Genomic DNA, 26008 nt, shown 5'->3' with positions numbered 1-26008 from the left:
GAGGATTGAGTCTCTCGATTACAAACCATACTATTTTATGATATGCTATCTAATTCTTTGAACACTGACAGTTTTGCTGTAAGTATAGGTCCCTATAAACTGGAAAGAACATCACCTTTTACCAATACACTTTGTGGTGTACATGGACTTTTGCAGATAAAGGGGCTGAGGCTTAGTGGGCAATACTAGCATCCCAGGGCTCTCACGGTAGATGCCTGAGATGCCTTTTGCTGGTCTGTTTCAGGGTGGGCACCCTATAATGCTGTCAAAGGGACTTCCTCAAAGGGCCCTTTAAAAAGCTGTCGGAGTGAAAGAATAGTGCAGACTGTACCCAGCTCCTTTGGGGCTGTGGGGTCAGGATGGTTAATTGCCATTTGTCAGGCAAATCAAAAGTCCTTGAGGAACGTCTTATTTCTAGATGGATTCTGGATGTCCTGGTTAGATTTAAGTGTCAATTTAACAGGTCCTGGAGTCATCTGAGAGGAAAGCCTTAATTGAGGAACTGCTAAGATCAGATCAGCCCACGGGCATGTCTGTGGGGGATTGTCTTGGTTATGAACCGATGCAGAAGGGCTCTGCCCAAGGCGGGCAGCACCATGCATAGGCAGGTGGTGTCGAACACTATAGGAAAGCCAGCTGAACAAGTCAGCAAGCAATATCCTCTATGGTTCCTGGTGCACTTTGGCTGTGGAGTGAGTTCCTTGGTCAGAGGTAATGCTGTGTGGAATGGCAATCAGTCCAGGTTCCTGCCTTGACTTTTCTCCGTATCCGACTGTTACCCGGAGTTGTAGGCTAAAGCAAAATTTTTCTCACCCAAGTTGCTTTTCGGCCAGAATATTTATTTTATTATACCAACAGACATGAAACTGGGACACCGGCTTATAGACTAGAGAGGTCACCCTCTGCATTTCGTTCATTTGCCTCTTCATTTGGCACAGGGTCTTTCTATGTAGTCCGGGCTGGCCTAGAACTTGAAGTCCTCTGGCTTCCATAGTGACCACAAGCATGTCCCACCACACCAGTTCTGAGAGTTTTCTACTTCTTCTCACCTCCTCTTCTCTTTCTTTTCCTCTCCCCACTTCTCCTTCCCTTTCTTGTGGGTGTATGTAGTGCATGTATATGTATGTGCAGTCAGCTTCCCGTGTTGCTCTGGGAGAGCCATCTGCCTTATTTTTAAATTGTTTTATTTATTTACATTCCAAATGTTGTCCCCCCTTCTAGATACCCCCTCCTAGAGTTCTTCACCTCATTCCCCAACTCCTTTCTCCCTGAGAGGTGCTCCCCCTTACCCCACACCTCCTCTTCCACATCCCTCTTCCCAAGGCATCGAGTCTCTATAGGATTAGAGCATCCTCTCCCACTGAGGCCAGACAGGGCAGTCCTCTGCTACATATGTACCATGGACCATGCACCAACCCATGTATGCTCTTTGGTTGGTGGCATAGTCTCTGGGATCCAGATTAGTTGATACTGTTGGTCTTCCTATGGGGTTGCTCTCCCCTTCAGTCCCTTCAGTCCCTCCCCTATCTCTTCCTTGCCTTTATTTTTTAAGTCAGGTTCCCTCGCTTGGATCTGAGGCTTACTGATTCAGCGAAGCTGGCTGGCCCGCCAGTTCCAGGAATCCTATCTCTGCCTCTCCCTTGGGAGGATTACAGATGCACACCACCATACCCCATTTTTGACATGGGTGTGTGGGATTGAACCCAGTTCCTCCTACATTCATAGCCAGATACTTTTATCAACTGAACTCTCTCTCTGATCCCTCTGAGAACTTTCTTAGATGACAATGGCTGCTTCACAGTGTGCCATCGACTGTAGATTTCTCCATTCTCCTGTTCCATGTTGACCTGCCAAAACAGGTAGCTTCCCAGACTGTTCCCCAGGCAGCTTTCTTTTCTCTAATGCAGTGGTTCTCAACCTGCCTGATGCTGAAACCCCTTAATGCACACAGTTCCTTATGTTGTGGTAACCCCCCAAGCCATAAAATTATTTTTGTTACTAGTTTAGAACTGCGAATTTGCTACTGTTGTGAATTGTAATGTAAATATCTGATCTGTAGGATTTCTGATATGCAACCCCTATGAGAAGATCATTCAACCCACAGAGGGGTTAACCCACAGGTTGAGAACCATTGCATTAATGGCTTCTTCCAACTGTTTTATACCCAGAGAATTGTAGGCTGAGGAGGAGGGTGGGGAACATGTTTCAGATGTGGGTTATTTGTGAGTTCCCCTGTGGAGACAGGTAAGGAGCCGCTATGTGTCTAATAGCCATGTTCTCTGATTTTCTTTCTCCCAAATTTCCATCGCTGTGTGTCAGGTGGTTATGGGGGCCAGCGTCTCAGCCAGGCAAGGTGAACACTGCATTCAGTGGACCGGAATAAGCAGGGTCAGTCGAGTTCTTTGGAAAATGATTTCTGTAGCCTTATAAGCTCATGACACGCATGAGACAAGCTGCATGGGGGTGGTGATGGGGAACCAAACAACTCTGCCTGTGATTATTTTTCCTGTGAGAAAGCAGGTCCAGATGTTATAGAAGGAATACGATAAGCAGCAATTCGGTACCTCAGAGGAGCAGTGATGAGACAGACAAATCATCTACCTGGTCCAGCCCACAAAGACACACCGGCACATGCAATGTGTCTCATAATTCTGCATGCACTTCGACCATCTGGTTTACCTACTAAGCTTGACTGCCCCTGTTTTCTGTACTTTGGCTTCTGAGCTGGATTTAATCTTCTAACGGGTTTAAGTCCCCTACCAAGGTCTTTGTAAGCATCCTAGCTGCTCATGAGTCCTTGAGAATTCCAGGTGTTGGCCAAAACTACATTGGTTGTGAACCTGATTTAATGAATTATTTCTCTTGTAAATAAACCATCCTTGAGCCCCAGCATGACTCACTGTACTTGGACACATCCGGCTCTTCCTTTAATTCACTTGCCTTCTTCCTCCTTGAGATGCACATTGTTACTCCCCTTCTTATAAACACTCCCACAAATCTGCACACACACACTCAGATGGATGGCTTGATGGAGGAGCCGGGTCTCCTGCCCCTTAAACATGGAGTGGCTGGGACAAGAGAGGTGGTTTGATTCCCTGTACCCCTTGTGACTAACAACAGTCTGTGACTCCAATTCCAAGAGATTTAATCTGTTGCCTCTTCTGATTTCTGTAGGCTCCTGCACATATATTGTGTACATCTATACACTCAGGCACACACATAAAATAAAAAAAATAAAATTTTATTTTTAAAAAGAACGGAGTGGTCGATGATACCAAAGTCATGAATTGTTAGGGCTCCTTATGAATTTAGTCTGAAACTTGAAATGCCAAGGACATAGGGGTTTTGTTTTGGTTTTGTTTTCCCTTATTCTCTTTTAAAAAATCATTTTTTATATTTGCATGTGTGCGTATGTCTGTGTGTGTATGTGTGTATAACACAAATACACCATAATATATATGTAGACATTAGAAGACTACTTAGAGAAGCCAAGTCCCTCCTACCACGTGAGTCCCAAGGATTGAATGCAGACCATCAGGCTTAGCAGCAAGCTCCTTTATTTGCTGAGCCATCTCCTTGACCCCTGACTCTGTCACCTTGAACCAGTCATCCAGAGTTGCTTGAGAATGTGTGCCTCCTTAAGAAATTACTTCTTCTAGATAAACTGAAATCTTTCAGTCACTATACACTTTTGAAGTTCCCACCACATTTGGGACAGTCTCTACCCTCTCTCCCTTTATCTTGGAGCCAGAATCTCCAGGTAGCCTAGGCTGGTCTTATAACTGTGATTTTCATAGCTCTGTTGCCTGAGTGCTAACCGACTTTTATTCTTCCTACAAATTATTTCTGATGGAGCTAGCTTTTGCTCAGCCTTTTACTAAGAACAAATCAGTTATTTATTCAACCCTAAGAATAAATCGATTACAGGTTCAAAGGGCTAACAGAGGGGAAATAAAAGTATAGAAATATTATAGATGAGCCTAAAGACAATTAAAATTTTAACCTAATACATACAGCAAGTCACCCTTAAATTCATGATAAATAGAACATAACCTTGTAATTGGAGAATTGTTTATTTGTTGCATAAGGATTAAGTTATTCACTCATTAATTAGACACAGTGTCTCTCTGTGTAGCCCAGGCTAGCCTGGAATTTGCTGTGTAGCCCAGGCTAGTCTTGATATAGGTTCCTCCTGCTTAGCCTCTCATGTGAAGAATATAACAGGTATTTGCCCCTTTCACATCTTGTTAGAAGGCTATTTTAGAGAGGGAGCTTATCTAAGGCCAAGGAGTTGGCATGTTGGGGGTCACTGGAAGACTGGGTTTCTCTGATGCTGTCTGTATGCTGCTACAAGTAGTTCAGAAGGAGATCGAAAGCTCAAGTCTGGCACCCATACTTAAAGATGGTAGCTCCTGCAGGGGTGGTGGCCTTCTGCAGGACAGCTAGCATTCTGAAGTCTGGGTGGCTGTCCTCCTGCCGTGAATCTCGAGGAATCTAGCCTGAGGTTGCTGGACCCAGTTTAATCTTCATTCTTTCAGATTTTCTTTGTTACCTTAACCATTTCTCTTTTGAATTCAAGTTTCTAAGAGTATTTCCTGCTGTTAACAGAAAATACAAACTTGCTTAATGGAGCATGTCAGATTTATTACCCTGTTTTGTTTTTTTTAAATTGTCTATGGACTGTTCCGTGGCTAAATTTTGAGCAAGCCACCACCCTGTGGTTTCCCCTGGAATAATGCCACTTGCATTTCTTCAATATTAGGTGGCTATCCAAAGCTTCCGACCAACTTCCTCACTTCTCAGTCTTCTCCAGCCATCCGTCAAATTCTTTTTGTGTTTCTGACCAACAGCTTGTCACCCTGTGACATCACAAACAGCTTGTCATCCTGTGTTATCACGCAGTATTTATCACAGTGGAATCTCTTTGAGCTTTGTGGGAACAGGACCCGTGTCTTCATAATTTTATGTATTCTTGTTTCATAGCATGGGTCCCATTCTACATACATGACTAGGATCTAACCATTGCTCTTACCTATCATCTTTGTCTTCCGTGGAATCCATCACTACTCTCTGTTCTCTTCCTGCATCTTTTCTGTTTACCATGAGGACACAGTACCATCTGCTAATCCTGTTTGTATTAATCTCCCCTAACACAGCCTTGACCTCCAGGTACTTGTGTCTCCTCACGGGCAAGCCCTTGTGGTACCATTCCTGTCTGACCTGTTGTGGAACAGAATGATGTTCTGAACATCATGTTCATTCCCTGCTGTCTAAATGGACATTTAAAAATAGATAATAATAATACTGTATAATATGAATAATTTATATATAATGCATAGTATCTGATATATAAATGTAGAGTAACATAAAATATACATACCGAATTGTACAATGTAACATGTATAATATATTGTATATTAAATATGCTATGTGCGCTTAATATATACCATATAATATGTATTTTATATATCTTGAATAGTATATGATAATATATCAATATAAATAAATAATTTATGTAATATAAATGTAATAATAACTAAAATGTGCATATTTAGGGGAGGTAAGATTGCTCACAAAGCAGTCTGCTACTGAAATAAATGGGTCTCTTATATGACAAAACCTTTCCTGGGTAGACAAGACACACACATCTACTTATCCAGATAGGGATCCTGGGACAACCTGATGTACAGATATCACCAAAGTCCAATTTAGTAAAACCAAGAGTTTTATTTGGCTTACTTACAGAAACATTGGCGAGGGGTACTTATAGGATTAGAAATGACTCTGACAGCTGCATTACCAAAGGCCTGGCCCCAGTAATAGATTCCCACAAAGCTGGGAATGTGGATCACACTGCACAGCCTGCGGGCAGCTCAACAAGTTGGAGAATACCTTGCTTTCCGGATGCCGGCATTGGTCTAACCCTCTTCCAGGCAGCTTGGCTGGTTCTTGCTTCTTCCCAGCAGCTGCTCTGGTCTCTGTCTTCTTTGTAGCTCCTTTTCCTCTGAGAGGCTTTTCATATCTGAGAAGGACTCTCAGCTTTTAGGGCAGGGCAGGGCCTAGTGAATCTGGTTGAGTTTCAGGAGCTTCCTGAAGATATTTTGAATTCTTTACCTTTTCTGTTTAAGGAGCTTTCTGCGGGATGTTTTAATCTTGGAGGTAACAGTTATCCAGCAGGATCTTTCCAGCTAGCATGAGTACCATTAAATACTGGATTAAGTATGAAGGCTTAACGGGATTGGCAGATCCCAATTCATGGGGTATGGGATGATATCTTCCTGTTTCTGATAGATCTGAGCCGGTTAATTCTACATATTCACGTGACAGTTCTGCCTAATACAGAACCCTTCCCCTGTAACCTCTGTGGGAAGGCTTAGCCTCACCATTGCTGATGTAGACAAGGAAAGGAGATCTCTGATAGGTGTCTGGTTGTGGTTTTTATCATCCCGACTGGCATTTTCCCTGCGGCCACAACCCAGTGGCACTCTCGTTCTTCTCTGAGTTCAATTGCTTTTGGGTGAGTGGTTTGAGCACTATTTCCACCCCGTTGCAAGACTATCCCACGTTTAGAAAGGCATTCCTAAGATGCTTCTGGAGTTGTAAATCAGACGATTAATTATAAACCCTTGAAAGAATGAGCCGGATTCCTTCACTAAGCTCGGCAGTCTATTTCTAACAATACGGACAGACACTTGTATCTCTGAATAGACAATCTGAGGATGTGGCTGCTGTCTGACTCCCTTCTCCATGGGTCTGTCCGTCACTGTCATTATTTTAGAAAATATTTGTTCAACATTTACCTAATAGTTTAACTTTGCCAACCTGTGTAAGAACTTCACAAACATAGTTCTATTGTTCAATAGTTGTGATTGCAGTTTTGTTTTTACCTATTATTATAGGATTTGAGTGTATATGAGATGAGTTTTTAGTTGAACTGCCAAAAATTCATTCAAATATACTTTCAGTTATACTAAATTCACAGCACATATAAAGTCAAAAGGTACATTACAATATGTAATGTTTTAAAATCCATTCAAGCATTCATGGGGATTGGAGAATGATAAGTCTTATTTTAAGAAGAATACATTTTAATATAAATCTGGCTTATTCAGTGTATCGTAGATTTTATTACAGAAAGAAATATAGTAGTTACAATTTCTAGTTATTCGTATTGTTTTAAAATTTACCTTTTTTTTTTTACTCCCGAGAAACTAAGAGACCCTCAAAAGAGCATGTTAGCTAACAGCTCATTTATTCCAGTTCAATTGTTTGGGTTTTGTCTTCTCTGAGAATCCCTTTTAGTTTCTCCTCCTTTGAAAATGTGGTCATGTTGTTTCTGTGGAAACAATGATGCCATGGCTATGAATGGGGCTTTAGTGGCCACCAAGAGTGCCATATATCAAGGCCAGTGATAGAACCCAGCTTTACCTATGAAGTTGCAAATGGGGGTCTGCCGCCAGAAACTTGAGATATGTACAAGCAAGGGATTGTATAATGATTCAGGGCAGTTTGCGTTTGGTGTGTATTTGTGAAGCCATGTGTGTGTGATTGAGAAATGCATCCCACATCCCAGTAGATCATCTGGGTTCCCAGATCTACAGGGTGGGAACCTGAAACCCTTGAAGTCATTGTCCCTGACATCCATGGGAGGAATTGAGGGGACAATTTATGTTGTTTGGCATGGTGCTTGGAAATACCTGGTAAATGACCTCAGCGGTACAGATGGGAGCTTTGTGAAACAGAGATTCTGTAGGTATTACTACAAGTACATATCTAGTTTAACTCGCCTGAATTTGTACTTCTCTCTATATAAGTGAAATTTGATGAATGATATATAAACGAAGACCATTTGCTCAGAGGCAGAGTCATAGAATACAGCACCCATCGCTTCTTTCTGAGGAATGTGCTACAGTTCATTGGAAAGTACTGTGATTGTGACCTTTCTTCTGACACTTCTCTTTTAGAACTATGTCGCCCTGTTCTTATGTGTTCTTGGGTATGGGTACAAAGCAATGAGACTGATACCAATTGTGTATGTGTGTGTGTGTGTGTATATATGTATATATATATATATATATATATGTATATGTATATGTATATATATATACAAATATATACAATACACATATATACAAATACATATATATACAAATATATATATACAAATATAAACAAATATATATATATATATATATTTGTTTTAAAATACCTTCTTAAGGGTTTCCTCCAAGTTTTAATCCACAAATATTTCATTAGAATTTATAGCATTTCTAAGGTGACTACTTTGAGGATTAACATCTGTTTGATTACACAAGGTCAAGGATGCTTGATGGAAATAAATCCTTGGTCAACAGGGTGAATATCGTATTTGATTGGTTTCATAGAATGAGGCTTTCTATATAAGCACAATTTCCAGGTAATAAAATATCTTCCTTTAAGCAGCAGTCCTCTTTCAAAATTAATACTTGTGTGATCGAGGTATTTTGTTATATACTATACTTTCCTTAAACCAAAGATTCCATGATATTTGTTGCCATGCGTAGGTAGCAAAAAGACCTTGAAGGGTAGCATTAAGAATCTTGTGATGAGACTAGCTTTGATTATCCCAGTGGGTCCAAGATCTTCAGGTTAAAATGATGGGGTCTGAGAGAGAGAAGGAGCTGTCACAGCTGTAGATCTAGAAACTGTGCTTCTGCCTTTCATGGTGAAGGAAGGAATTGGGAACCAACGGATACAGGCAGCTCCTAGGATCTGAATGGGGTCAAGAAAGTGAGAGTATTCTCCCTGGATTATCTCCCCAATATGGACCGAGTTACTCTCCAGCCTTCAGCACTAAAAGAGAATACATTTGCATTGTTTCAAACCAGTAACTCCATGGTGCTGTCTTACAGTAGGTAGAAGACACATTGCCCTTCTTCTGACTTTCTGTGGTAGGTCATATGATTAAAGATGTTAGAAATATACCACTTGTTCAACAAGAACTTATCGATTATGTGGTAGGTGTCCTGAATGGGAAAAAAACAGTAGACATTCTGTTCCCAGATCTTGCTCTATGATGGGGATAGTCCAGTTGCAAGATTGGGGTAGGGAAAGACAGTTAAACTGACCATTGTAATCAGGATATTGGGGGCCAAAGCTGAATTATGAGTGAAGGTAAGAGAGGTATCCTTGTTTCATAAAGTTCTATGTGGGGAAAGGGCATCTCAGCAAAACAAGAAGTGAAATTTCTCTCCGTTGGGGACTGTGACACCTACATTGGTTCCTGGGTAAGAGAAGCATGAAAAAATATAAAGTAGGACTAAGCCTTTGTCCACTGTATTTTCCATTTTATCCAGAAGGAGCAATCCTGAAATCAGTCCCATTGTCAGATGCTGAAGGCCCTCCTAGCTCTCCTCATAGTTCCTCCTAGCAAACCATTCAGTAGTGGATTGTGGCACAGATCAGTGTCTGTTTTTATGGTCATTTTCTCTCTTTTCTTTTTCTTTTTTCTTTCTTTTTTTTTGAGAGAAACTTTATCATGGTAATAGTGCAATAACATTTTGATGAGGGGTCTTGCTAATTTTCAGAGTGAGAGAATGAGGAACACAGAGTCACATTTACATTAACTTACGTTTTTTATGGAGGGGAAAATAGGCCATCTGATTCTCTGGGAATGGATAGCTCGCTTTAATTACAAATTATGTAAAATGGTTTAGAATGCTTTTGTTCCTACTTAGCAGCTATTATGACATCAACATATTTACTGGGTGCCTGTTAAGAACAAAGTACAAAGGCCCCAGTAACCTTAAAGGCAACATAAAAATTATACTTAACCATTTAGACCAGTTATTGAGCTCATTAAATAAATCCACCACCACTAAGCTTGCTGTTTGCTTTTTAAGCCTTGCCTACGTGTTCAGATTCCGTCCCTTGTCCCTTTCATCTTAAATGGACCTTTTGGTGCACCCGTTTTGCTGCAGTAAATCTTGTGAAGTAGGTGGCCCCGCTCTACTCTTTTCAGACCCACAGGATATTTTTCAATTGCCTCTCTTGGATTCTCAGGGTCAGATGGCCAGCATGGATTTTGACTGTCTCTTTAATTCTTTTTTTTTAACTTTCCCCCCTGCCCATCACACCGACTTGGTTTTTACCTCCTTTCACCATCTCTCCCATTTGTTTGAACTGTATACAATTTCTGGCTGCCTTGGAATGTATTGTACTGTTGAAACAGAGTGCTATAGACCAGGTAACTGATGAAGAAGAGAAAATTTATCCCCCACGTTCCTGGAGTCCGGAAAGCCCAAGATCAAAAGTTCTGGCATCTGATGAAAGACATCTTGCTGTTTTTTTTTCCCCCACAGAGCAGAGGTGCAAGAGAAGCAGCAGTCCCCTTAGGACGGCACTAATCCATTGACTGCTAATGTAACCTAAACACATCCTATTAGGCCCCACCTCCATGGTTATCCTGGGGAAAGTTCCTGACACATGAATTTTTAGGAGATACATTCAAACCATAGCATGGGTAATCAACCGTGCAGGTCTACAAAATACCATTTTCCTGTTGTTTCATAGAGACTCATATCAGCCTATTGGTAATGATACATTATTTGTTTCATTTTTTTCCTCTTTTTAAAATCACTCTGCCCAATTTCAGATAACTTGCAACTCTCTACAGACTTCTAGAAAGTGTATTTTTGGCTTAGCTCTCTTTTCTGACTCCAAGCTCTAATTATATACCAACTTCCTGTGTAACGTCTCTTAGATTTCTCAAAGGCGTCTCAAAATTGTTGTGCCAAAATCAAACTGTTTTGTTTTTGAGATAGTGTCTCACTATGTATCCCTGACTGGCCGTGGACTTGAGATCAGTCTCTCAAGTGTAGCCATCACAAACAAGCAACACCATGCCTGATGCAAAATCAAGCTCTTTGTCTTCATCTTCCCCCCTAAGCCTTCCCTGATGTGGTGCTTAGGGCCACTCAAATGCAGTTGCGCAAACCCGAAGACCTACCTTTCAGTTCTTCCTGTTTCTGTGCATATCTAATCCAGTACACGAACTTCCGGACCAGTTTTCAAACTGAGCTGTTTCTGCCCATCTCAGCTCACCCACCCATTTTGGTTTACAAGATGTCAGCAGTAGCATGAGACTGGTCTCCCAGTATTACTACGAGCCCCCTTAAAGACTGAGGTGGGCAGAGGGTGCCTTTGTCAGAATTTTGGCATAGGTAATTTTACAAGTGTTTTCCCGGAGCGCCTTACCAATGTTAGGGGATGGCAGGTAACCTGGTGGGCCAGCTGTGTGTTATCTTCTCTTGTCTCTGAAACACCACTGAAGTACCTAGTAGGACAAACAGGATGGCAGAGGAAATGGTCAATTAAGAGATTTCCCTCACAGTTTGAAAGACAGAGGGCGGGGGCAGATGACACTGATGACACTGGGACAGAGGCAACCTCTTCAGTCCAAGGTCTCAGGGAAGAGCGAAGCCTGGGAAAGCTCACCCCATTGAGGCGCTCATTAATGTCAGAGGCAGAGCTGAGGTACCTAGGAAGGCTCAGGGCACTAAGATACCTGTTAATGAAGGAAGCAGGGCCTAGGTGCCCAAGAGAAGAGTGTTCAAGTGGACCTGGTGAATCCTCAGCCTCTCCGTGTTTCTAGAATATTGACAGTGAAAGTCCCTCTGTCCCATGCCTGGAGTAACTGAATAGTCCCAGAGGAAAGACATCCAGATTTTTATCTGTGAAGGTTTCTACAAACAAAAGCCTAGTTTGTCTTATGGTTACGCTACGGCAAAGGTCAGTATCAGTGAAATCTAGACAGTAAGGATCTCCCCCATGGTGTTTCCACCCCCCTTTTACTGTTCTTCGTAAAGTTTGGATCTGCGGTCTGACTCCATGAAGTAACTTATTTAAGGAAACACGGAGACACAGAGACACATTCACACATAAGCTAAAGATTGCAGACATCAGAAATCACACACACACACACACACACACACACACACACACACACGCTCACACACACCTGCATGGGGGAGACAAAATTAGTATTAAGAAGACACTGCATCCTAAAACAAAAAAAGGACCTCAAAAAATGGGTCAGAGAATGCTCAGAAGTGGAAACCCTGGGAGCCAAACTAAAAACTAAGTCAGTAGAGTGGTCACTTTAAAAAAGAGAGAGAGAGAAGAAGAAGAGGAGGAAGAGAAGGAGGAGGGGGGGAGGAGGAGGAGGAGGAAGAAGAAGAAGATATCAGCCTGAAGAGTAGACTAGAAATACAAACCAGGAGCCACTGGAGTCCATCTGAGAAGCCCAGGACCTGACTGCTTGAATTCCAAAGCAGAGCAAGGGAAAAGGTGTGGGGGGTGAGGGGTGGGGTTGGGGCTGAGGGTAAGTGTGTGTAGGGGTGGGGGAACTGAGGGCAGGTGTGTGTGTAGGGGGTGGGACTGAGGGTAGGTGTGTGTGTAGGGGGTCCGGCTAAGGGTTATGCAAAGAAGGATCATAGGAAAAGTTTTCCTGTTAACAGATCTCTATTTCCAAACGGAAAGACCCCATTGAGTACCCACTGAGTTGCATTCAGACAAAAGGCACATGGAGATGGGTTTCTTTTCCATGATGGTGTGTTAGAGCATTTCTTGTTAGCTGGCCACCCCACCCCATTTCTGGCTTAAAAGAGGCCTCAGTATATCCAGAGAAGCAGGGTGGGTTTGGGGGTGCCCTGTTCTTAAGCTCATTGAGTTTGAAATGTGTGAGGCACCTCAAAGGCAGTTTCTCAAGGTCAGTCAGCGTCCCTTTCAGGTCCCGACCTTCATTATCAGACATAAGATTCTCATGTTTAAATTGCATTTGCTGTTATTCTCTGTAGGGACTCGGGAGGCAGTTATGAGATAAGGAGACATCAAATAAGGGGCCTTCTGAGAAGTGACTTTCAACATTTTAAGAAATGGACAAACACACTGAAGTTTAAAAAAAAATCACTGCTTATTTTTAAGCTGTGGTTTAAATGTAATTGGTTGCGACTGAGTATCTCTTCCTAATTATACTTTCTTAAAAGGCTTGGGGAAAAGTAGTTGAGAAACTGAGCTCCTTTTAGCCTGGAGGAAAATTGTTTTCTTTGGGGCATAATTATTCCACACCGATAAATTGTTAAATGGCATATTATTATGGAATTTAGTTATAGATGGTCTTTGATTTGGGCTCAGAGTACACTAATTGCTACAGAACAAGTTGCCCATTAGAGGTCATTTTCAAAGAGCTGTCACCACTGCTCTTTTCCCCATTTCAATTTTCTTCTGAAAAAAGTAGGAAAGACAGCCATTTACCTGTGGTCCACTCAGTAGCTCCATTACCTAAAAGCCATTAAGCTCTTAGGGAAAGGGAAGCAGGCTACAGAGGCTGAGTCTGTGGTCTGTAGATAGAAAAAAACATGGTGGTTGGCCTTGGTGTCTGGGGGCCACTCAACAAATGCATAGATCCGTCAGTGCTGAGTATTTCAAGCTATGTTCTTTAGAATAGCCAGATAGGATGGAAATAAGCAGAAGGGGACACCAGGGTTGCTTTGGGAAGACTATCCCTCTTCAAATTAGATGGCAGCTAGCCAAGGGGCCACCCACAAACCTTCCCGCCTGGGGTCTTCCTTTCTTTCGGTATGGATAATGCTAACAGCCTAGGTTTACAGTTCTTATATGCCTTTCCTGCCCCACAGGGAGCAGCTGGGCTCTGTAATGCTTCTTTGCTTTGTCCCTTCGCTTCTTCACATCCTTAACACAGCAGCCCCAGCCAGCCACCCACATCAGCAGAGGAAGTCCTTGTGCTTGGTTGAGAATTCTATGAATAGGCACTGAAAAGGACAAGAGGCTGACCTTACATAACGTCTACCTTCAAAGAACTCATGTGTCTGCTTTTGAAGAGCTTATATGCTGGTTGCAAGGAGGAAAAAGAACCTTATTAAGTGTAGGAAGTAATATCTATATAGATATATAGATATATATAGATATATATAGATATAGATATATGTATACATATATAATTATTGTAAAGCTAGCCTACTTCAGGCTATGATAGTCAACAGGAGGTCTTATTTGAAATAGAACTGTAGGATATTTCAGATGGATTAGGGACTATGTAGGAATTTGGGGGTAGTAATTGCTAAGTCCAAGTATAGATGTGGGAGAACTAAGTATGCTCAAGGCAGGCAGAATACAGCAAAGCACTGAATCATTGCAGCAAATCGGTGATTCTTTTGTCTTTTTATTTTTAAAGTGAAAGGGTTTGCTCAATAAAATGTTACATGGGATGCCTACATATAAATGCCAGGACCGCAGCTTTGGTTGAAGAGCAGGATGGGGAGCTGAGGTATGCGTGCTGAGGTCTCCGCCCCATGGCGTCTTTGGGATCCCTTATCACACGAAGGACACAGCATGGAAGACACACGTTATAGGGAACTGCTCGGTGAGACAGAACTTATTTGGATCCCGTGGCAGTGTTAGGTATCAGTTTTAATCCTCTTGTTTCGGCAGTGGGTGATGGGAGCATCTTCAGTCAAGTCTTAAGATGTAGTGTTTTAGCGAGATTAAAATGGGGGAGTGCCCTTTCTTCTGACACCAGCATGATTCATAGAATATCCCCCAAGGTGCAGTCAAAGGAGGGTGGCTACTTTTTCACACAGAGATCCAATTATGTGTGGCTAGAATAACTCATGTGGAGACGCTAAGGGCCAAGTCGGTGAGCGCTAGTTGCTGTTAAATAAGATAACAAAATGGTGGTGCTCTGGAAGCTATTAAAGATCATCTGCTTCAATGGCTAAATTATGTGAGGCTTAGTATGGTGCTGATGTGGCAGAATGAGGGAGAATAGTGGCTTTCGAATGCGAGAGACCAGTCCAGCCCCGTTTGTGCTGGTTCCCAAGGCTCGAGCTCGGCTCTGCATCTGTTACCATGGGCAACCATCTCTCTTGCCTTTCACACTGGTAACTTTCATGATTTCTTACACCGATTCTGTCTTAATCGGCTTGCGCGCGATAACAGAGCACCATAGGTAGGGTTGTTCAAAGGGCAAGCATTTATTTCTCATAGCCTGGGCAGGAAGTTTCCTGACAGCCAGCATAGGTGATCCTGGTGTGGGCCCTCTTATTGGAGGCCACCTTCTTGCAGTCTCCTCACATGGCTTCTTCTCAGCCTAGTGTTCCTCCTCCCTCTCCTTCCCTTTCCCCACCCTTCAATGACACCAAGGGGGCTGTTGGCCTCAGACTTCTAGTCCTCCTGCCTCTGCCTCGAAAGTGGTGGGGTAGGATCACGAATGTGCAACCGAGCCCAGTTTCTCAATCAAGGGCTTAGGAGGACGCCAGTCCGATCCTTAAGAACCCCTCTCCCCACACTTAGTCCAAATCCAGTTATATTCCAAATTTCCCACTTCCTTGAAACTAGGCCATAAGCATGGGAATCGGAAGGAACACAAAAGCCTGTACCCTGAAAAGCAGCTTCTCTCTCGTCTGGTGCGTATGTGCTTGCGTGCGCATGCGCGCGCGTTTGTAGACCAGGAAGGCCATTCTTCGTTGTGTGTTCTGGAACGCTGTCCGATGTATGGAGCACTCTTAAGTTCAAGACCCCATACCGTCTGAGCTCCATGAAATAAAGCACAGATACCTGGCAGGAGAAACATGTGCAGAGACAGCTAATGGAAGAGACTGTGTGACAAAGGACTGCATACACCAGATTACGCCCTTTCTCTCCAGCCTATGATCGCCCGATGACTTCATCAGCTTCGACCCTGAGGACCTTCCATCCACAGTCTGCCAAGACACACACACACACCCATCTATTATTTAGCATGCCCTTTTGTCTGAGCCATACCTCTGTAAGCATTTGACCCAGGCTAGGTGAGGAGGCAGAGGTGTTCAGAAACCAACCGGTCTGTCCAGTGTTGCTATGAAACAGAACCTAGGTGCGTGAGCTCTCTGCCCAGGAGAACGAGACTGGACAATTGCTTATATACATGGAGATGATAGAGTTTTATTTTTTTTTAATATAGAGCCTCAGGGTCTACAGAGCTGTGTCCAGACCTGACTGCAACTCCACAAAATAATAGTGTATAGGCAGAATGGCTCAATGGCTGCCCACAGAGGGCGAATAATTATACCTGAGTAGCAGAGTGTCTTGATGACCCTCAGTATGCTACGGCCCCTCCCCAGGGATCTTGTCCCTACCTGATTGGACTGCAAATGTGCCAGAGAGAGCCCAGTGTCCAGGGGCCTTCCCCCATCTTCTTCAGGGAGACTGTACAGACCCTTACTTGACCTCGGGGACAGCAAGTCCAGAATTGTCACTGTAGTTTCTGCTATGGGGAGCAGATGCTCTGCAGTTTATGCTAAGATGGGCGGTCTGGGCCCTTCCGGAAGAATAGGAAGGGGTTGGAAGGGACTCCCAATCCCAATGCGGCCCAGCCAATCTTCATTTTGTTTTTGAAGCTGACACAGTAAAATTGATTTTATGGCTGTAGTTTTGGAAATTTTCATCTTTGAGTCATATAATCACCCCCACTGTCAGACTACAGAACATTGCACCATCCTTAAAATGTCCCCGGTGCTGTCACTAGGTAGTCATATCTTTCTCCTTCCCCTAATCCTTAACATTTGCTGGCCTTTGGTTTCTTTGGTTTTTGGAAGTCTTCATCTCAGATTTAAAGATATATATATATAGTTTCTGTCACAGAGTATTTTTGCCTGCATTCATGTGTAGCACATGTGTACCTGATGCCCGTGAGGTCAGAAGAGGCCATTGGATCCCCTGGAACTACACCTTGGATGGCTGTAAGCCACCATGTGGGTGCTAGGAGCCAAGCCGCTGGTTCTCTGAGAGAGCAGTACATGTTCTTAATGCTCAGTTCTCACTCCAGCCCCATGCTAACCTATTTTCATTGTAGTTTTGTTCTTGGGAGAATGTCAGCCAGAATCATGCAGAATGTGATCTGTGGAGACTGGCTTCTATCAAACAGCACAATGTCTTCAAGATATATTATGCTTTCTAATAGTTATATCAATAGTTCTATCCTGTTTTGTTAAAATATTTACATGTGAACCAATTCACTTGTAATTTTCTATAGTTATTCTATGCCATCCATGAACTACAGAGTTTCCATTTTATAATATAACAAATATTTTAAAATTTTGAGACAGAGTCTTATTATAGTGCCCAGTCTGACCTTAAACTTGTGATTCTCCTGCCTCAACTTGCTGCATATTGGGGTCACAGATATGCAAACAATGACTCATGGGTAAAATCTGACCCATTGCCCTTTTTATAAAGTTTTATTGGTACATGGCCACATTCGTTTATCTGTCATTGCCTGTTGTTCCTTACATGTCTCTGTGGCAGACTTACATAGCCACAACAGAGAAAACATGGCCCTCGGTGCATAAAGTAACAATTTCACTAGGAAAAAAAAATTGCTGGTTCTAATAGCTGTGGCTGGTACCAGGCGTGCATCGGAATGGACACTTTGCTGTGGTTAAAACTGAGCCTTAGAGCTAAGGAGATAATAATTCACTTATGTCTGCTATATAAGAATGAAGCTGTCAGTTTGGATACCCAGCACCCACATGAACAGCTGGAGGCAACAAACATGCAAATTAGGTGGGTCCCTGCAGCTCATTGGCCAGCCGGGCTAGTAGTCATGCATGCCTCTGCACACACACACACACACACACACACAAAATACTTACATGCACACACCTATAGGAACATGTACACTAACCTCTACATAGAAAACAAAGGATACTGATGTTTTTCCCACTCAAACATGTTTTTTGCCAGGACCATGGGTTACCCTAGGAATTTGGGGCATGTAAAATCTGGTCTAAGCTTGGAGCAGCGTAGGTGAGGGGCTGAGGGGAGGTCATATGTAGTGCATTGCATCAGCTGTGAGAATGGAGAGAGACAAGGACTACCGAGTGATTAGACAACCCCTTCTTGGTTTCTGTGGGCCTCTGTAACGTTCATTGCTCTTGGTCCTCAGACTTAACTGCATATTAAATTTACCCTGGAAGTTAAAAGATCTTCCTAGCACCCCGGCTATGTTGTATAAACCATTTATTTCAATCAAAATGTTTGGGAGTGAATCTGGATGAGAGCATTTTATGTTTCCCACGTGGCTCCAGGGCTTCGCATACCTTGAGAATGTTTGTCCCTTTGACCCCACGAAAGTGTCGCTGCCTGCTGGCATTAGATCAGTCCTGTACTTTGGGTGAAGCCTCTACTCTGAAAACCCGTGATAGGAATTCTCCTATCTTCACCGTGTGTGTATTAGAGCTGAATGAGTTTTATCATGCGTTAGAGTTTAACTTTTGGCTATTTCTGAGAAAGAGCTTGTACTGAATGTTTCTATCACTTGACATATTGAAGTATTCTAATGCCTGGAATCATCGAGTGTTAGCAGCCAACAGCTCTAGAGCCTTGCTACTCAGAGCTGGATCTCACAGTGTCAGTGTCATTGAGGCCTTGCTAGAAATTAAGGGTCCTTGAATGCCCTCAGTCCTGCAGAGCTCACTCAGAAGGGCCTCAAGAGTTGGGAACACAACTGTAAAGAATGGGATAAGTGGGTGCTTGGTGGTGAGGTGCATACCGGTTGGAATGGAAGAAACTGCTTTTCAGAGACGCCATTATTCTCTTGGAAGCAGAATGACTGACAAGTGTTTTGACTTCTAACATCCTTCTAATTTTATTATTGTCCTCCTTGTAATTTCCCTGGCATCTCCTTAGAATCCTCCCTGCGTCCTCTCTGCAGAGGTGAACCTGGGTGTTCACCGAAGACTCCATTCTTCCTCCTGTCTCAGTCTCATGCCTGGAACTCTCAAGATCCTGAGAGATGAGCAGAATCTATTCTCTTACCTCTCTCTTACCTTCAGTTGTAGGGGGAGCCAACATTTCAGGGACTCGAGGCTTTAAAAGGAGTCCCAGTGACTGCCTGGCTTCTGTCTTCTTTCCTGGTTCTCCGGTGCAAGATGCATAGTGCATCCTTTGTGCTCTTGTGTGCTGCCTTTATTGAAGACATTGCTACTTTTTCCAGCCCTGGGATTTAGAGACCGCTTTCCTCATCCTGCTTCTCAGCCTATAACTAAATGTTTGATACATGTTCCTGCTCTTCCCTGGATTTCTTGTTTCCAGTGTCATTCCTTCTAAGTCCTCAGTGCTGGTGCCAAGAACATGTTCAACATCTTCCTCTCTATTTTTTTTCACTCTCTAAACACCCTTAAGCACGATACTCCCTCCTACTTCCAGGATCGAGCCACACTTCACATTTCCTCCCCATCCACATCCTTTCCCTCCCTCATCTTTGTTTCTTGCTCTGAGGACCACATAATGTCACCAGATCCCTTCATGTCTTTGTCTCTGCACATGTACCTTCATTTCTCCATGTGCCCTTCCAACCTACCAGGGTTCTGATGTTTGTATTTCTCCAGGATGTTTCTGAGATGCAGTCTAAACCAGTTCACTTGCCTTGTAAAAAAGAGGATGCTACCCAGAGAGGTCCGAGGACTTGTCAAGGTTGCATAAAGCAATACAAACGCTCGCTCGCTATGAAATTCACATTAGGGTTCAGTGTGGCTCTGTCTTAGAACTTCATGAAAGTTTTTCCATTTAACTCCCTCAGGTAAGTGTGGGCTGAGTGTGGTGAATGTTGAGAGATCCCTGAGATCATAAAACATGCCTTTTAGAGGGAGAGGGAGGAAAAATCAAACTTGAGAGACGGGAGGATCCATCATTTGTCTCGTAACCATGTTTTTTTTCCTGAGGAAGAAAATCTTAAATCGTGACTCCACTGACTCCTGGGAAATGTTTATTCTTCCTGCTGTGTGAGCCATGCTGCCCTATGAGCAGTGTTGTGCCCCCACCACAACCCGTCTGAAAGACAAGCTTGATGTCTCAGCTTCCGACTGTGTGATACATCATGTTAACCAGTTAAAGAAAAGGCTGACCTACAAATCAGAAGAGAATGACAGAATTAGTTAGGGTTGTTAACTGTGTTATGGTTTTAGATTGTCCTCTGTCTCCACCTCCGATTTCACTTGAAGAAAGGTGCTCTAATACAGCAGCCTCTCCCTATGGCTCAGCCATATGACCATGGGAGAAAACCTGAACATCTGTCCGAACACGTGCACACTTTTGTTTTTTTCTCACCAGTCCCTGAACCAAGGACTACTGCAACTGTTTCACAGCATTTACATTTGCATAATGGATTATAAATCACCCAACGATGATTTAAAGTATGCCAGAGGACGTGCAAAGGTTATGTGTACATGTTACACTGTTCTATACAAGGGACGTCAGTCTTTGTGGGTTTAGGGTATCTGCAGAGGATCATGGGTCAACCCCTTCAGAGTGAGGGATGTCTGTCCTTGTTTCTAATGGGTGGTGGGAGTCGCTAGAAGGAAAGGCAACTTGGAAGCAATGGGTTATTTTTAGACTGGTACTTATCTTGTTTCATAGATCAGTCTGTCAGGTCCTCAATCATTTGGGATAGCTGCTCGGTTCTCCATGACCTGTCAACATGCTCCTAGCCAGGGAAAGAAAGCAATGGCTGTATTCTAGGGCATGTCTTGTCTCTCCTCTACAGGGAACAGCTGTCACTCTGGACCTCCCTTGAGTACACAGCCCAAAATTGCCTGTGCTCCAGGCTGCCGCTGCCTTTTCCTCTGAGGCTCTGCTCAATTTGCCCTCTTCCATCATTCCGGTCTCTTGATGCTGTGAAAATGCCTCCTACCCATAAAGCACCTGTGTTTGGACAAACGTCACCCCTACCTTCTCAGTCTTTCAGACAGCCACAAACTTGACTGCTTCCTGCCTGGAAGCCATCTATGTTCAGAAGGTCCTTTTACTGTGTTTTCCTGACCTTATTAATATTCTGTACTTTCCCCAGGTTATTGGCGTGTGTTCCTGAGTATTGAAGATGGTAGAAAAGCAGCAAAAGAAACGAGGTCAGGCTGTGCTATGAGGGTAGGAAGAGAAATGGGCAGGACAATATGGCTTCCCACCTAGGACCCTAGAAACGTCAGTGGTCCCATAATTTCCAATGAGGTCCTCTTCCTCTTTTTGCTTCCTGTTTCAAGATAGGGTTTCATATACATCAAAGAGCTCGTTAAACATACACTGAATGAATGGAGATGTTAATGAATAATTTTATTTCCTTGAGGAATGGTATGGAGCTAGTGAAAAAGACAGATGTCAGGCAACATAAAAGACACAAAGCTAAGCATCAAGAGATGTGAGTTTTCTGCAGAGGGAAGTCTTTTATTGACCTTGGATACCAGCTTTCTTCATCTGTGTGAGGAAAGCCTTGGTCAACATTTGTGAATCAAAATGATTCAAACATAAGTTTCCCCTAAGAACTTTTTAAGTGAGGTCTTACAACCTACAAAAGGTATGAGACTATGTGTGTGCACGCATACATGCGTTTATGCACAGTACCAGACACCTGCCCTCCAGCAGGATTTTCTTTCAGAGTCTTTGTCGTGATTTTAGCAGCCTTTGGTTTAGAGACTGGATGATGGCAAACCACAATGGTCCTTCCTTAAGAATTTGTTTTAGCTGTTACAATAATAGGTAGTAATAATAATGAGTAGTATAGATGTGACCCATTACATTGATTTCTTCCAAGACAGCTTTTTTTTTTATGCTTAGGTATATACCTCAATCACTATGTTAAAAGCCTGTCAGAAACATCTTAAAGGAGGAAAGGGTTATTTTGGTTCAGGGCCTTAGTGATTTTAGTCCATGGCCAGCTGGGTCTCTACTCTGGGATTGAGGCAAAGCTGACCACCACAGCAGGGAGCATGTTGTTCACCTCGTAGTGGTAAAGGTGAGAGGTTTGCTTACAGACCTAGTGATACAAGCACAGTTGATGTCATGGGCAAAGGGAGGTGACCCTTCTGGACCAACTGAAGACAGCTGTGGGCAGGTTGTAAGCGATCATCTGAGATAGCTATGAGAAGGATCACCTAAGTGTCCTCCGGACCTGTCATGGCTGGCGTGAAGTCTCTAGGTGCCATTGCAGAGTGTCTGGGTGTCAGTGATGGTGCAGTGATGGTGCTGTGAATCCTGTGACTGGAATACACAAGTCCCTTGGGACACCAGTGGGTGTTGAAATTTCTTCCCTGACATCAGTGGGCTAGACTGGAGTCCCTATAACATCAGGTTTTATTTTTTTTTTCAGTTTCATTCCCGTTTTTCCCCTTTCTTTACCTTTTATCCCCCATGCTGAGGATTGAACCCAATGACTTACACATAGTGTTCTGCCACTGATCTACCTCTAGCCTTTAGACTCCAACTTGGAGCAATCCTCCTGCCTCTGCTTCTCAAACGCTCAATTACAGTTGTATGCCACCAGGCCCTGATTCTTGGTCCTTCTGTTTTCTTGAGACTAGGTCTTACTACGAGCTTAAGTCTGCATAAACTTAATGTGTTACCCAAGACAGCCTTGAACTTGTGATTCTCCTTCCTCAACCCGCTTCCCCTCTCAATCAGAAAGTTTTGTAGTCAGCCAACATGATGGGTTCTGTGCAAACAGTGGAGCTGAATTGGTGAGTGGTGCTGACCCGGGGGCTTTAGAAATGGCGAAAGTCTCTTTTTACAGTCCTTGACTTGGGAATCCAGAAGATAACAGCAGAGTATCAAGTTGACTCCCTTTAACTGGTCAACTGGCCAGACATGGAGGAACCGTCCAACAGTGCTCAGTCAAACAGTAGAGCTCTCTGCACCTGACAGCTTTCACCCCTCAGAGCTCTAACATGAAATTAACTTTATTTACATTCACCCAATATGTAACCTCAGTCAGATATACTTACAGAGGAAAAAAAAAATGTGTCTTTTAGACATGACTGAGTCCTTGTGTCTTACCACCATTCACATTCGAAACAAAAGAAAAGCAACATTGGTCTCTATACCAGATCCCCAAAGGAGCACCCCTGAGATTGGCTCTGACTTCTTTTCTGCTGTTTGTTGTTGTTGGGTGTCTTGTTTATTTGCAATGTATGGTTTAGAACTTGACGCTCGATCTCCTTGGTTTTCAGAGCTGATCTGTAATTCTATATGCCATGAAAATGAAGACTATCCTTTTATAACCTTTCTGCTAAACGCTCTTTTAAGGATTTTGAAGATTATAGAAACTATTATTTTTTTTTCGTTCTTTTTTTTTTTTTTCCGGAGCTGGGGACCGAACCCAGGGCCTTGCGCTTCCTAGGCAAGCGCTCTACCACTGAGCTAAATCCCCAACCCCGAAACTATTATTTATATGTAGTTTTGTTCTCTTAAAATAATGAAAAGTTGTAACTTTTTATTAGACCGCTGAAAACTCTTGCTCCATCAGAACTGTTCAGTCTCTCAAGTGTGAAATGGAAACCTTGTAGGGACTGAGCCCAAACTCCAAGCCTAGGGAGTAGCTAGTTTTCCATATCTGCCTCTGGCTGATGTAAGTTGTGCTGGTGTTGAGGCTGATAGAGAAAAAAATCAATTCCTCTTTCTGGCTCTCCCAAGTCCTCATAGACTTACTGTCCACAGAGCAGATTTGGCGGCTGCTTCAGCCCGCATCTTACTGGTGGTTCTAAGATTTGTTATAACTGAACCCTAGAGACCACCAAACCACACAACAGTGTCAGGGCCATGGCTCTCGGGCCTCTGTCTCTCAGGTTCTCATTTCATATGTACAGACGGTCATCAGCGGCCTGTTGCTGTCCTTACTGGCTCTCACTGAGCCCTGTTAAACTTAAGGTTCTGAAACTTGGTGTATTCCCCATGGTGGCCTTGAACTTGTGAGCCTGCTTGTCTAGTCATGGCAGGTCTAAAGTTTTTCGTTTGCATTGAGCATAGACGGGCACTCAGCCACACACTGTGTAGCCAGAGACTGTTTAAAGACGAGCGGGTCCTGTTTGTTTCATTTGCTGGTTTGTTGCTTTTTCAGTGTCACTCTGCATCCCTGGCCCGGCTAGGACTCCCTCTGTAGCCCAGACTGATTTTTAACTCACCCTCTTCCTACCACAACCTCCAGACGTAATTACTGCCCAGCTAGGTTGGTGCTTACAAAAGTCCTCATGGCATGGTTTAGCATCCATGCTGTCAGTTAACTTCCAGAGAGCTTATTTTGCCCTTGTATACAATGCCCTCTTTTCTTATGTGGATAACTACTGTTCATTGTGTCTGCTCACTTGTTTGACCTTTGTGTATCACCCTGCTGGGGCCTGGTGCTGTGTTCTTGCATAAAAATATATGTAAATCATGTTTCTTGCTCTCAAGGAAGGTATGACCTTTGCTAGAAATCAGTAAGCAAACACCTACATTGGGTGGTGAATAGAGGCTCGAATTAGCTGTAATAACTGAGTGGGTGGTGCAGCTCTGTGGGGGCCTGTGATAAAGGGCACCAGCCTGAAGAGTCTGTCCATGGGAGCCTGAGCTTGTCCTTTGGGAATAAGGATGGCTTGGCCATCGGATGGTGCGGGAGAGCATTCTAGGCATGGGGATTTTCTCAGTTAGAGTTTTGCTGCTGTGAATAGACACCATGACCAAGTCAACTCTCATAAGGACAGCGTTTAATTGGGGCTGAATTATAGGTTCAGAGGTTCAGTTCATAATCATCAAGGCGGGAGCATGGCAGCATCCTGTCAGGCATGGTGTAGGCGCGGCTGAGAGTTCTACATCTTCATCTGAAAACTGCTATGAGGAGACTCAGTTCCAGGCAGCTAGGATGAGGGTCTCAAAGTTCACACCCACAATGACCTACCTACGCAAAAAAGGCCACACCTCCAAATAGTGCCACTCCCTGGACTGTGCATACTGCACCACATGGATTAACAGGTGTAATTATGTGGAAGGGTGGAAGTGGGTGACATGTTTGCCTTGCATGGTGGGTACAGAAATACTCTTCAGCGAGTGGGGTAAGGTGGACTCTCTTGGACAGATTTCTGTTTGCAATATGAGGGTTTCAGTCTTTTGTCTTTGAGAGATATTTGGAGGTCTGTTAGGGGAATGCGCTTACTCTGTACCCTGGACACCTAGCCAGCCAGATTACCCAAATCAACCCTGACAGTCCATGGTGTAACAGATGTCTCAGCTAGATCGTCGTCATACCTGGGTTTGTGTCCTTGAATTGTGGTAAAGGATGTATACCAAAAATTACTATCTTAGCCATTTTTAAATGTAAAATCGTGCAGGGATGAGTATTGTTGAACAACAGTCACTGTCACCAACCAGTTCCAGGTGTAAGCTTGGAATACACACACACACACACACTCACACACACACACACACAGAGCATCACACACACACAGAGCATCACACACACACACACACTCACACGAGTTTGTTTCAAAAAAACTTCCAAATTAACAAAACTCTCTGAAGCTGAACCCATAATGTACTAGCTCCCTACTTTCCCCACCTCAGTTCCTAGAATCAACCCCACTGCCATCTGCATTAAAAATTTGATAATCCTGGACACTTAATAAGGGTGGACTCACAAAATAATTGTGCTTTTGTAACTAGTTTATTTCACTTAGCACAGATGCCTTCTCTTTAAGACTGAATAGCATTCTTCTGTCTACATGAATAACATTTGGTGTGTCCATTCATCCATCACCAACACGGTCACTTCCAACTTTTAACTATCATGAATGGTGATGTTATGGACGTGGCTGCACTTGGCTTACTCTCAGTAAGTATAGACGTCTTTCATGAAAACCCTTTATGTTATGGTCATCTCTTCAGGGGTATTCACCATAGAGATGTGCTCATGTTCAGAAAAGCAAAACTATAGGCAGAGTAAATGACTGGAAGCACTTTCAGAATTTACCAGCAAAATCCCCACGCTTGGGTCTGGGGAGATGCTCAGTGGGTAAAGTGCTAGCCGTCCATAAAATGCTAGCTGTCCAAGCCTAAGGATCTGGGTTCAGATCTCAAGCACTCAGATACAAAAGAGAAGAAACAGAAAACATGTCAGTTCACGTCTGTAAGTCCAGTACTGACTAGGGAGGTAGAGCCAGGAAGATCCCTGGGA

At 43.3% G+C, this 26008-nt stretch overlaps 1 protein-coding gene and 1 long non-coding RNA gene across 2 annotated transcripts in view; one reads left to right on the top strand and one right to left on the bottom strand.

The window, feature by feature from the left end:
* Positions 1–26008, top strand: part of Nos1ap (nitric oxide synthase 1 adaptor protein) — a 273184-nt gene that overhangs the window by 166952 nt on the left and 80224 nt on the right. The gene's annotated exons all lie outside the window — the stretch shown is intronic.
* Positions 11006–16461, bottom strand: LOC120096313 (uncharacterized). Its single transcript, XR_010057285.1, has 3 exons — positions 15438–16461; positions 13294–13379; positions 11006–11314 (listed from the first exon to the last, which is right to left on the bottom strand). It is a non-coding gene; the product is annotated as an uncharacterized LOC120096313 (long non-coding RNA).

Source organism: Rattus norvegicus, chromosome 13 (genome assembly GCF_036323735.1).
Source record: "Rattus norvegicus strain BN/NHsdMcwi chromosome 13, GRCr8, whole genome shotgun sequence".
Taxonomy (NCBI): Eukaryota; Metazoa; Chordata; class Mammalia; order Rodentia; family Muridae; genus Rattus; species Rattus norvegicus.
This window is presented reverse-complemented; position numbering and strand designations above follow the sequence as displayed.